The sequence below is a fragment of the Anser brachyrhynchus genome, assembly GCF_964034855.1.
Source record: "Anser brachyrhynchus genome assembly, chromosome: 9".
Classification (NCBI taxonomy): Eukaryota; Metazoa; Chordata; class Aves; order Anseriformes; family Anatidae; genus Anser; species Anser brachyrhynchus.
Genome location: NC_137703.1, coordinates 25,502,125 through 25,516,129, shown reverse-complemented (window position 1 = coordinate 25,516,129; position 14,005 = coordinate 25,502,125). Strand labels below are relative to the sequence as shown.

The following is a 14,005-nucleotide window of genomic DNA, read 5'->3' as shown; positions in this document are numbered from 1 at the left end:
GAGATTAGGCAAAACTGTATGCATCAAAATAATTGTTTTTTACTCCAAATACATTTAAGTTGCTAATTCCTTTAATTTGCATTCTAAAGTTCCTCTTAATACAAACAACTCCTTTATAACTCCTGTCACATGCTTCATTACAGGAAAGACTTTCACAAGGAAACCTAGCTTCTACACAATTTTTTAATTGGGTATATGTCAACTGTGTTAAGTTTTAGTCTTAAATATGTGTATGCAAATAAAGCTGCTGCACAACCAGCTATAAGCTATTAGTTTCCTTTCATGGTAACCTGTGGTTAAGATAACCACTTCCACCTTGAAATTTTTAAGACAGATGACATTAGGGCAGTAATTCATGTCTTCCATTCAACAGCTAGTCTCATTTTAGCTTTATGTTTGAAGTTTTCTTCTCCCCTCCAAATAATTGCTCCTTTTTCTTCCAAGTGGCTGGAGAATTTATGAACTTTTTAGTGCAGATAAAAAGCAGTACCTGTCACCACTCAAGCTTGGAAAGCAAAAGTAGTATAGAATACAAAGACTTAAATGTTAGCAAAGAAGTCTACTCCTCTTAATAAGAGCACATTACTGTAAACGAGAAAGCCATTTCACCTGAAGACAAGTTAAAGAGATTAGTGATACGTGACTAGAAATATATTAATTTCAACAACCAGTAGAAAAAAAGAGAAACATATTCCTACCCCCAACAAATTACAGTTCCTAAAACATCTGTTGGCTTTAAGAAGTGAAACAGAATCAAGACTACAATAATTGTATGTGCACTCCTAGCACTTAGTCCACTTGTTCCTATAAGATTCGAGGGGGGAGTATTTTATTTATTTATTTTTAATAGAAAAGAACATAACTCACCCTGAATCAAATTTAGTAACTGAAAGCAAGGGTTAGGCATTCAGGCTGCATATTAGCCTGAAGCACTGCACGCCATATCTTCAGAAGTCTTTTCTTCAAGCATATTATTCAAGAAATCACTCTCACACACTCTCTTGGTTCTCCTTACTGAAATAATACATACCCAAGAGCCCACTGTTAGTTGTGATCTAACAAAAAAAAAAGTAGGGGGGTACCATGGGGCAAAACAGGATGAAAAGGAGTGGTATTTTATCTCATTTTAGTTTTCCATTTGTTATGAAAACTGTACAAAAGAAAGAACTGAACAAGATAAAAGATTCTGAAGTAAAATCAGAAGAAAGCTACTAAGATAACATTCATAAAGCAATTGTATTGTATAACAATTATACAATATGTATAACTGTGAACTGTGTTATTAAATTGCATATACCAATAATAATAAGTGATAATACTGAGAAAATAAAGGCAGTGGTGTATGAGTAATATAAGTACAGTTTGGAAATAATAATTAAAAAATATATAATTTGTGTTTTGCTTCTTAGAATGAGTTTCTGAAACACCTTCTTTAGATCTGTCACCTGTTGAGCAGTCAATGAGATGAGATATTGAGGCATCACCAGAGCACTCCAGTGCTGCAAGAGCTGCCCTCTGCATCAGGTGGCACCCATTACCTTCCCATACAACCCCACCTTGGTTGCACTTGTTGTGTCAAAGCTACTCAAACATACTGAAATGGTTGCTCCCGAGCATAAGGAATGAAATATTCATGTTGTTTCTTCACTGTAAAGACTTTATTAGTATATTTAGCTTTTTTTATTTTTAATAATTATTTCAAGTTTTTCCCTTTCTAACTTATCACTTGCAGAGAGCAGGTTTAACTTAAGTAACAACTACTGAACTTCTTACAGTAACAATTTCAAGAAAGAGCAAAACAAATGGGTATTTGTTAAGTTTTCAGCTAATTTTTATAAAAAGCACACAGAAGATAACTGAGAAGTAACACTCCCACCCGACCCTCAAATAAACAACCTATCATTGACAGACACGAAGATGTCCAGCAAGAAAGAACATTCACTTTTTTGTGCCCTTTAAACCTTGAAACAGAAACATCAACACACCAACCCTGACCTTGGGGTATGCTCTCCCTAGAAGACTGGCCATTAAGAGCAGGAAAGGAGCAGGGTTAGGTCCCCAGGAATACTACGTGGCCAGCCAAGGGAGCATCCATCAGATCATGCAGGTGGCATCTTGCTAGTGCCGACATCTCTGCAATTGCAGGAAGGTGGGATTCAAGAAAGATGTCTTGTGGGTCTTCTGCCACCACCATGGCCAGCCCAGCTACGCCCAAGCAACCATTAAAAACCATTAGCCACAGAAGAAGGGAAACCGAGGGCTAAAAGGTGTCTCAACCCCACCTGTGCTCTGACAGTAAAGCAGCTATATATTTTCTTATATAGACTGGAAGACTTCAGTACGGGCCTTTGTAATTTTGAGATAAAAGCGCATTTATCATCAGGTACACAGAATTCCAGGACTCTACAAGAAGTGTGCTTTTTATTTAAAACCATATATTGCTTCACTGTAGCCATATAAAAGGAATAGGAGGGTACAGGATCAGACAAAAATTACAGACTGCACCTCCTGAGTTTTATTATATGTCTTTGTTCTCTGCCCTCTGTCACACTTCTTCTGATCGCCTTTATTTTTTACTAGTTGGGAAATTTTCCCCCCCTCCTTCTTCACAACTGAACTGTCTCCATTACTTTTATCTTACCTTTCTTCACTTCCTCTTTGGTTATTTTTTTCACGTAATCCTATTTCTTCCAACTTGTGGAAGAAACAACCTGCCAAATGTGAAAGGCAAGTACAAAGACCACCAAAGAACAACAAATTCTACTAATGCTTTGATGAAGAGGTAACAAAAATTCAATAAAAATAAAAAACAAACTGCAATGTAAAGACAGAAGCTCTAAGTGCTACTCCAGATACTGTTGTTCCACATTCCTCCCTGCTGTAAACTCACTCTGCTCTCTATTAACCCACTGGTGTGGGCCATTCTTTAAGCTTCTCATTAAGTTTCATTTTCCAGATAGAAAATCTGAACTATAAAAGAAGAAATCTACAAGCCTGAGATTAACTGTGAGCCAGCTGTACCATGATCACAACACTGAGGGCAGTATGACCAACCTTAGGCTTAAAGAACTCCTGAAAAATATCTATCTTACAAATCACAGGAAAGCTATAAAGCATCTTAAGGGATCATCTGGGCCATCTTCCCACCGAAAACATATCAGATGCTATTCCCGACATTAACATTTCTGACACTAGCTTTTTAATCTCGTTCCAGAACACATGTATGGCGGTAACCCACATTTGCTTGTCTGTACAGCAATGATCACCCTTATAGGCAGAAAATTGCCATCATGTCTGGTCCAGGCAATCCAACCTGCACTACAGACAACCCAGGTGGCACATGCTGTTGCAAAGTGCAGCACAGACCAGTCCTGAGCCCCAAACCTTCACAGCCATATAACTGCTTGCTACATTCTGCACAATACACAGATCCTTGACTGCTGTAATCTAACATCAGGGATTATGGTGCCAGCCTAGGCACAACACAGATGGTTGAGTTTTGTACTTGTTTGTTTGGGTGTGGGGGGGACTGTGTCTTTTTTCTTTTTAATACCAGAAAAGACAGTGACTTGTCATACCTCTCCTTTAACCTTCTTTCAAAGTTTATCAAACCTAAGATTACATCTGTCCTGTTGTCTTTGGTCCATGTTTTCCTTGAAGTGCAGTGCCAAAATAAGCAGGGCTGCTGCTGACAGCCTTACCAACACACAGGTGAAAGAATTGCCTTTGCTCATATCACAGCTACCGCTCCTAATTACATACCCATTTCCAAGAACAATGTGTTTGATTTTTCATGATTCTAATATCCACAATTTACCATTAGAGATTGTCTTCTCCTTGTCCCAGGATGCCATATAGGATGTGAAAGAGCATGATAGAGATACAGATCAAATATTGCTTTTTCTTTACAATCAATTTATGATACACTGCGGACTAATTCAGACTTTATGAACGTCCAGATAAACCAAAACCTTTTAATCGGCAGGTTAGAATAAATGGTATAAAGGCAGGCTCGTGAACTCAACTAAGCGCTGCTTAGCCCCAAAACTTTGGGAAGTCTGGACTTCACACCTTTTGATAAAGAACTATGACTTACAAGGTAACTGCGGGATTGAATGGAGGATGGTAGATTTTAAAATGTTATCATTCAACCCCAGTTCTGAGAAAGGTGCATTGCCAGCAACTCACAATTCAAAGACGGAAAAGTGTTGGAAAAATTATTTGGTCTCAACTTGAAATGAGTGTTCCTGCACAGAGGAATAACTGCAGTCTCTAGGACAACACTAGTAAGCTATATCAATTGCAAGTATTCCACCCTCCCCTCTCTTTTATTTCAATAAATAAAAGATCAATACACACTTGGAAATCATACTTTCAGCTTGTCTGTTTGAAAACCTTTACCTGTGAGCAGCTGATGCTACAAAGTTAACTTTTGTTTCATCATTTTATGCACAGAAGGGAAGCAGAATTGCAGGCACAGTAAACATATTTAGAAGTTTCTTTTGTTTTATTCCATTTGATGCTTATAGAGATTAATAAATGCTGTTGTTTACATACATCATCTCTGAGGAAGCATGACCTTCAAGACAAGCTACAAAATGGGAGTCAAGAACTCTTGCACTTTCTTTAGATTTATATTAACACTAATCTGTTGTTAGTTTCTTTCCCCCACCCCTTCCTTTGTCTTTTAATTGTAGCTAATCATCTCAACACAGCTGTTAAGGGTTTTTATTTCCAGTACCTTTTACCATGGAGTTGTTCTTTCATGTAATACCCAGAGACAATTCCACATTTCCTGAGAGAGGGCACAGCTGGCACATTGCTCACCAGCCATCACAGACAACAAAGCTACAGTAAATAGGCAATAAATTAGTCACCAACCACTGGGTAAAAGAAAGTTGATATATTTTTCTGGAAAATATTCTTAACTTAATATCTAAGGAACCAGGCATATGGAGTCAAAACTGCTGAGCATAGCTCTGTGTGCATAGCCAGCATACCTACCCAGAATACAATTATGGTATTTCAACCAGCAAGCCACTGATGTACCCTAAAACTGACAGTAGGTGTTAAGACATCGGTCTTTTTTTTTTTTTTTTTCTTTTCAGTAGGGAAGTACTTACAAATAGACAGAGATACGTTAAACAACACAAGCAGCTGCCTAGCAAAGCTACCATCTTAAAGGTGCATTCTTCACTGTGGTAGCAAACTACAAGCTTTACTGTATTCAGGGTGAGAGTCTCTGATTTTAGATAAATAAAAATGACTCCATTCCTTTTACTACTGCAGTACTTGTACTGTAAACTAGATTTTTCCTCTCTTCTGCATCAAAAAACCTTTTAGTCATATATCAATATTATAGCCTAACTTGCAAAACCTGTATTAAAATTTTTACTGATCTCACAAAATGTTGAGTTAAAATAGCTCTAAACTACTTTTAAAATCCACAAATGTACGTACAAGTATATTTTACCTACAATTGCTACATCAATAACCACAAAATTAGATAGTATATATCATCTAAATAATAGTGCATTTCAGAGCATAACCTTAGCAATACAGTTTTTACTTGCAAACAGCCTATTTTAATTTCTCTATGTGCATTTTTTCTTCATTTCACAGAGCATGAAGCCAACGAGAGGAGTATCACACAGCCTCATCCTGATCATCCTTCCTTCCTTTCTTCCTCCTTTCCTAAAAAGAATATATCAGGGCCTCTCCAAGCCCCAATTTCATGTAAAACAAGAGAAGCATGAAGGCAGCTTTATGCAGCCTCTTCCATCTGAGGTGGAATATTTACGCAGTTTATTATTCCTTGGTTATCTGAATAAGAGATGAATGCTAAGAGATTCATGAGGCCTCGGTTGCTTTCTTTGACCATGCAAGATAAAGGCTCCTTTCCTGAGAAACTCATTTTCAAGTGAATTGTAGATGCACTACTTTAGGGCAGGAAAAAAAAAAAAAGTGGCAAAGGTATGAATAGGCATTTTGTATTTTCCATTTTTACTTTGAGATAGCTGAGCTCATTGCCCCAGTACGCAGAGAGTTCTGGCTGAGAACACCACAATGACTTTGACTTGCTGATGCCAGGGCAGGAACAAGACTGCTTATTAACACAGGACAGATTCATTGCTATAAGCAAAGCAGCAACATCCCCCTACTCATAAATCCACAGGTAATCTCACGTTGTTATGGCTGCAGGGCCTGTGCTTCCTTTTTGTCACTTTTAAAAATAGTTTTTATTACAGTCTATTCTGGCTGAAGGTCAAGAGAAATACAGGATTGGAAACCGAAGTCTTTTAAATGGAGGCAGCACATAATGCAAATTCGTTTAATACAAATTCTTCTGCCTGTAATATAAACCTTGACCTGGGAAACCCCCAGCATCTCTGCTTTTACAGGTTTTGAAATAATTCACTCTATATGCAAGAATTTACCAAAGACCTTTCTGACCTCAACCACACGAACATTTGTTCCAATAAATGGAGGCAGTTCTCTTACAGAGTACTTTATAGTAGGGCTCACACTGCGATCTCCAGACTTAGATTATTAAAGAACTGAAGAATGACTTGACAGGCTATGAAAGACAAAGCCTTTATATATTTCAGATCTATTGTTCATCTCTCTAATTTATAGATCGTAATAGTAGAAAAGGTAATTCTAGTCAAACACAAACAAAGTGTTAAATTGCCTGAAAAAAAAAAAAAGTAGAAAAGCATTCTACACAGAAAGGGAAATAAGAGGCTGTTTCTCTTCTGAAATGGTACCTTCTTACAAAATAGCCACAGAGGAACATTAACTGAATCAATATAACCAGTAAATCTATCTAGAAGCGTAGGGGCAGTCAGGGTCATAATTATAACCCCCAGTGTGTTGCTAATATATGAAAAACAGCAAAAAAAAAAGTTGATCAATTGCTATGAATTTCAGGCAGCTGTAGCTTTTCACGCATGAATTTTTGATAGTTGTTTGCAGTTGATGCTTGTCTTCTGAACAAGGCATTATTTAGCAAGAAGTCATCAGCTGTAAAAATTAAATGTGTAGAAAATAAGTTGACCTCTATTTTTTTCTATAAAATTATTTTCTTTGAAGGACAAAATAAGAAATAACTTACCCTATTAGTAAATGATACGGGTCTAATTTAATGTGCATTGTCCAAACACCTTTGCCCTTTACAGGTTATTAACTATAACAAGCTCCTGGGTGAATTTACTGCATCATTACACAGTAGCTGTAGAAATATGTCTGGCAGAAAAAAGCCTACACTAAAAAATCAGCTCTGTGTAAAGGAACATTTCTGAAATACAAGGACTAGTTTGTTAGAATCATTGAAAGAGTTTCTTCAGATCATGTCAGGAAAAGTCTTTACAGCAGTGTTTCATAAAGATGCCCAAATGCCACTGCTTTCAGACTGTGCTTATACATGTATATCTTAGGAGTTCTGGCTTGCCCACATCTCCCTGTGCTTAACTGATCACTGAAGAAAAAAAAAGCCAAATGATTTACTTTTCTCCAATGATTTAAGTTTCTTTCTGATGATGGATCAGATGTCAGATGCAAGGTGCCTAATAGAAGCAGTATTACAATGATTGTAGTGTTCAGAGCTGAAGTGACAGTTCCCTAAAATTCTGCAAGTACCTCAAAGGAAGGAAAGAACTGGAAGAAAGCACAGCAGAGCCAGGTGAACAGCAAGAACGTGTACTGCAGTCATCTTTTTATTCTAAGCAACCAAGATGTCAACAAATAGCAGTAAATACACTCCCTAAAACTTAATGGGATTAACTGTAGTGGCATTACTTGCTAATCAGCAAAAATGAACCCAGGTACAAAGACTGTTTTATACTGATGATGAGCCTGCTTTTTCTTCTGGTGAGGTCTGCAATACACAAATACAAGAGCAACGCAACAATGCTTGAAATCCATATCTATTAAAAAAATACCACCAATGCAAAACCAGCAAAATCTCTGTCAAGTTGTAGGCCTCACTGGCACTTGGCCACTTCAAGCAGCTGTTTTAACTTGCATTACTACTGACTAATATTTGTCTTCACACCATAGTTAATTCAGTCTCTTCCACAGCCATTGTTCCTGACCACTTCCTTACCACAATACAGAACCATTTGAACCTGAAATCAATGGTGCTTTTAACTCAACTTCAAGCGTGAACTGCTAACCAATTCTCTCTGCAAAAGGTAAAATGCCTGTGGATCCACATTGTCTGCCCATAATTCTTCTACCATTGTTCAGACAGACGACTTCTCCCACAATTCATGGGGAGAAAATCTGTGCGGCTCAGCTTTTAGCAGAGGAGAAACATAACAGAATCAAAAGCCTATGCAAGGCTTTTCCATAAATCCCAGTCAGGCAGAAAAAGGCAAAACTGGTGATAACACTTTGAAAGGGCACAGCTTCACAGTATGCTTACCAATACAGAGACCCTGTTAACATGCAGATTTGGAAAATCATCAGCACAGAAAAGACATACCCATGAGGGTATAAAAAACATAACTGTTAGCTGAAGTAACAAGGCAGAATCTTCATCTACCATAAAAGTCAAAAAAAAAAACCCACAACTTAAGTCTACAAATTCACATTTAAGAGCTCTTGAGGGGCAACACTAAAGCCAGATGTCTTGGTTATGTCTCTTCAGTTCTTGCTCTGCAATCAGCAAAGATTTATTTCTAGCTTCTGAGGACTATCATGCTAGCATGATAAAACACAACAGTGCTCAAATGTATACGACTGAATTCACATACATCCACCTTAGCAGCCATTTTGCAGCAGTGCTGAAAAAACAGAACCAGGGTGGGGATGAGGGGATCCAGAGTGTGCTTCAGATTCTGGAATTCATAATATAATGCATAATATGTTTTAGCCCTGTTGGTGTATTCCAAATCAAGTTCAAACATAAGAGATTAGGCTGAGTGGCTCGAGAGACACATACAAAAAAGACAGGAAAATACACAATACACTTATTTCAGAGGAAAAAAAAAAAACATTTGCTTGTAGCAGAGATTCAGTTTAGCTGAGATTAGAACTGTATTTGGTTTTTTGTTGCTTCCAATACCCACACACACACACCAACATATTGACCACTGGTCCTCCCCTGAGGACACCTGAGTGTCTGAAAATCCTCTCTGATGAGTCTCCAGGTAAACTGGTGGCTTGTGGTTCTGGCATGGCCAGTTTGGGGCAGCAAAAAGGAAGAACTGCATGATTCTTCCCCAAGACTGATCATCCTAAGGATGCAAGAAACAATAAGACAGAAGTAAAACATATCCCATAAATTCAATGCTAAAACTCAAACTGCAAGCGTCACTACTAATAGTGCTACTACATTACAATGCATTGTGAGAAGAATCAAGACAGTTAGTGTTGCATTATTTTTTTCCTCCTAACTTGGCTACACCATTGCTCAGCCAGAACAGCTCCCTTGCAATAAGGAAACACTAAAAGCATACAAAGCCACGGTCATTAGCGCACGACCCCAAAACTGAACAAAGACACCCTGCAGGTGGTACTGGCATACCAGGGGAACCAGCTTCCCAAGCTCATCATGCCTTGAAAATATTTAACTAAACTATAAAAATCCACACTGTAGGCTTAACTGTTCTATAGGACACGAAGCAACTAATCTCAATATACCATCTAGAGATAGGAAATCATATACTTAGCACGGTAATTCTGAAGCCTTGTATCAATAGCTTCCTGTTAACACAAAAGAGGATTAACATGGCACTTGCCTTCAACACAGTCCCAGCCAGAGCTCTGCAGTAGGGCAGGTCTGATATTTGCAGTTCTGTTCCTGCTCCTTCAGAAGTCACAAGTGACAAATCAGATGCCAATACTGCAAAGCAGATTTTTCTCTTCCCCAGTCCAAAGGGCCCTTAAGCAAATAAAGCCAGCTAGTTAAGAAGAAAACTTGTAGTGAAAGATCTATAACGAACAGCAGGATATCACTAAGGATGGCTCTCATTTTCTACTGTTCTACTGTTTTCTACTGTTCTCCTTCCTTGTCCTCTGCATAGAAGACAGAGCTAGAAATAGCAGCTCCACAGAGTCCCATCCTACCCTGGTGGTTCCTGCATATGATGACAAAACCCTCTGAGCCTAGGAAAGTCTTTAGGACTGAGACAGCTTTGAAGCTGCCTTGGGTGCCCTGACAGTGTTGAAAATTAACATTCAGCAATTTTAATTCACAGCCTTCTTGACCTATTCAGGTAAAAACAACAACAAGAAGATAAAAATAGGACCTGTGGGGTTTCTCACACCGAGCAGGATTAGAATTCTTTAGGCTTATATTTCCCTGTGCTAATGTGCATGGTAAAAGATATCAATAAATAACTAATGGAGGATTACAAGGTTTATGATATTTTAAAAAAGAAGGACCAGTTAAGGAACTTAAAACTTAGCAACCCAACCCTCCCCAGGCACTGACTCCACTATTTCAATACCAGCAATAGTCTCTTTAGTCCGAAGCAGCTCGAGGTAAATTTAATAATCAGCGTTTATCAGAAGAGATTTTTGTTATTCCAGGATGTAAGGCTATACTACAAATATCTTGTATAGTTTGTTTTTATTATTTTATTATTATTATTTTTAAAGGCAGGATTAAAAAAAAAAAAAAAGGTAACAATTTCCAGGAAAGGTTTGATGCTTACATCATTTGCTCTGATTTTATATCTCTGTAGTACCATAAGGCACAGCTACAATTGGTAAAGTGCTCTATAACTGTGGAATAATTTTGCCAAAGACAGAAAACTGTCATTTACATCAGTGTAACTAAGAACTATGTAGAGCTGTTGGTTCTTAATGGCCTACCAGACTTATTCTAAATCATATTAAAATGACAAAATAAAATAAAGCAAAATAAAACCAAGAATTCTGCTGCCTTTATCTGCACATTACAAGCAGATAATCCATAAAAATGCATTTATCAGCATTGTGACCAGTTATAAACATTTTGCACTGACAACATTTTATGCACTGTAGCATAGTAAAATTGTCCCCCTGTTAACTCTAAATCAGTTTCTGAACAGGTACTGGTGCTTCTTCATCTGCAGTCTGGCTCAATTTGTGACGTCTAAAATAGCATTCGTTGCAATGAAGAATGTCATGGTTGAACTGCAACCTCCTATAAGAGTGAAATTTGCTGGTTTTGGTATAAGTAAATCTTAGAGACAGCTCACTTATTTACTTTAAAAAAAAAAAGGACAATTAAATTTTAAGTGAACAACTCAAGACCTGTAAACTTCAGTTTGATTAATATTGCATCATCCACATAATCCAGCCATATTAGTTTATGCTGTTATCTCACAAACAATATAGTGCCAGGACTTATCAGCATCAGTATGTCTCCAGCATGTAGTCTAAATGACTGTCAGCCACATTCAAACACCTGAATTATCTTAGTCCAAATGCATGTATTTCCCCAGCAAATCATGACCCACATTACTGTCTGTTTCTTATTTTCTAGTTCAATCATATTTTTGGATACAATCCTAATGGAGCTGATGGAATAACTAGGAGAAGAGATGGAGGTATACCTCCCCCCAAAGTAAAAACTAAAATAGTAGAGAACAGATCAAAGAAAACCCTCGAATACGTAACAAATCATTTTATGTGGTCCTGTATTAGTGTTTTTGGTGGTGGCGGTAGTTTGTTTTTGTGTTTGCTGTTGCTGCTTGTTTTGGCTATGTTCTGTATTCTCTTTGCATCCTCCATGTTATTAGGAAAACTAAAATTCAGCAGTAAAAGAAGCAATCTGTGTCATGCATTTGCATAAACACTAGTTTTACAAAACCAACAAGTTAAATAAAATGCTCTATAAAGCCACATTAGCAGAGAATGAATAAACTTCTATTAGCAAAGCCAAATGCAAGCTGATGCTTCAATTTGTACTGTACATCAAGCCCTCCAGGTTTCTGATCATTTATTTTTTGGGAAAAAATGGTCAATTTTTGAGTTGAATAAAAATTTTCCCCTTTATTTTGCAAAAAATTGTTGTAGTTATTCTGAACAAAAAACACAGCTGTCATAACCATATCAATACAGTAATACAGCCTCGATTCATAGAGTTTAGTGGAGCCTGGTTTCACTAAAATCCATTGAACTTAACCCAGAATTTTTACAGGCATTTAAAACATAGGAATCATATTTAATTATTATATGACCTCATTTTAACATATGCATTGCTTCCTTCTCACAAAATGGTTTCTCCACTTCACCTAATAGCTGATGCCGAAGAAAGTGATGACAGAACGAGAAGCCTACTTTTCTGGTCATGACACAACATTTCAGTTTTTCTCCAGGAAAATACTTTTTTTTTTTTTTAAACAACAAAAGCTTATGCACCAATAATGCAGAGGATCACATCAGAAGCTCAGACTATATAAGGTGCTCTCTTTTGTCAATAACAATTACCTCTCCTTGATATATAACACATGAAACTTGCCTTTTGCAGTCACCTGAAGTTTTTCAGTACTAATTTTCAGTTTTAAGTCCTCCCACCTCTCATCCCATCTATTTAATAGAAAGAAAAAACAACAACAACAACAACAAAACTCGTTACTCTGTCTTCTTCAGTCCCTACAGCTAGAATTTTTTAAGACATATATTCTCAAATATCTTCTAGTGTTCTGTGAAATAGCAAGCTTCCTTTTCTATAAATGTCACAGAAAGTTCAGTGACAATGAAAGTATTATTCTGGGTTAATAATATAAACTGCCACCATCTCAGAGTGAAAGTATTTCAGAAGTGATAACTTTCTTTTCCATGACAATATATCTATTTGTTTCTTTGTCTTAAAACGCAATCCTGAGTATTTTCTAACCACTCCTGCTAGGCACTGCACAGCTTAGTTATTATATGTGCCACCCTCATTATCCACATTCCCATACAATTAATGTTCCCTTATACCTTCAATAGCATCCTCTCTAAACTACGCTTGCAGAAAGACAAAAAAAATCTTATATTACTAATGTCAAATCAGCAAGATGGTAGAAGAAAATATGCAGTGTTACGAGCTATACTCTGACTCAACATGGTATGGGCAGCCACTATATAGGTTTGTTGCAAAATATATCAAAACAGCTGAAAGCAGGTACTTGTATCAATCCTCCCACAGTCCTGTGCTGTGAATTAATAATTTGTCTCTGTTTATCACCAGCTTTACAACTTGGTAGCAGAACAATTTTATCATCCTGGGAAAGTGTGTACCATCTCATAAAGTTTCTACTTCTATGTTGGGGTGAAGCCAAGAGTTTTTGAGGTGTGCTGAGGAATCTCTCCCCTCCCCAAATGCACACACACACAGACACGGGCACTGCATCTACTAGCCTGGCCATCACCTCGCCCTGTCCTGAGAAAGAGGGGACCTACAGCCTCTTCTCACAAGCTAGTGCTGCAGGCCTGGTTACCTGGGTTGGTGGTTCCTTCCTCATTTCCTAGTACAATAGTAACAGAAATAGGAATGCTTTATTAAAAAATTCAAGCACACTAAACCTGCATATTTGCTTATGCTTTTTATTCCCCAGAACACAAACAGCTTGAAGGACTATGTTACTATAAAGGTTTAGAATGTAATGCTGTAATCAGGAATCTACATACAGCTAAATATAAACTGTTAATTATTCAAAATAGGGATAAAATGCAATCAAACCAATAACTCCAGAGGAATGATTGAATTGCATTTATGTCCCCTAAGGAACTTTTACAGTAATTCCCAACACAGCAAGATTTATACAGCCTTTAATGCAGTGGGGTACAGACAAGAGCTGCTACCACATCAGTGAATATCAGGCTGACATCACAACTGACTTCTGTACAGGAAAAATAAAGTGTTTTCATTAAATATTTAACATCAGTACACAAAATTGCATTAAAATGGAAAAGGTTATGTCAACACTCCAAATTTTTCAATCTTCCTATTGATTTTAAAAGACTTCATAGCACTAGGTTGGTTCATTTGTTGTTTGGTTTTGCTTTTTTTTCTCCTAGTAATACA

The 14,005-nt window shown here is 37.3% G+C and overlaps 1 long non-coding RNA gene across 3 annotated transcripts in view; it reads left to right on the top strand.

Moving 5' to 3' along the window:
• Positions 1–13,719, top strand: part of LOC308199639 — a 35,759-nt gene extending 22,040 nt beyond the window's left edge. For 2 of the 3 annotated variants that reach the window (XR_013954791.1, XR_013954792.1), the window contains exon 3: positions 5,623–11,017. This is a non-coding gene — a long non-coding RNA (uncharacterized lncRNA). Of the gene's footprint in view, positions 1–5,622; positions 11,018–11,476 lie in introns of those variants that run through there. The other variant, XR_013954790.1, reaches the window with a different exon arrangement.
• Positions 13,720–14,005: the final 286 nt, after the last annotated feature.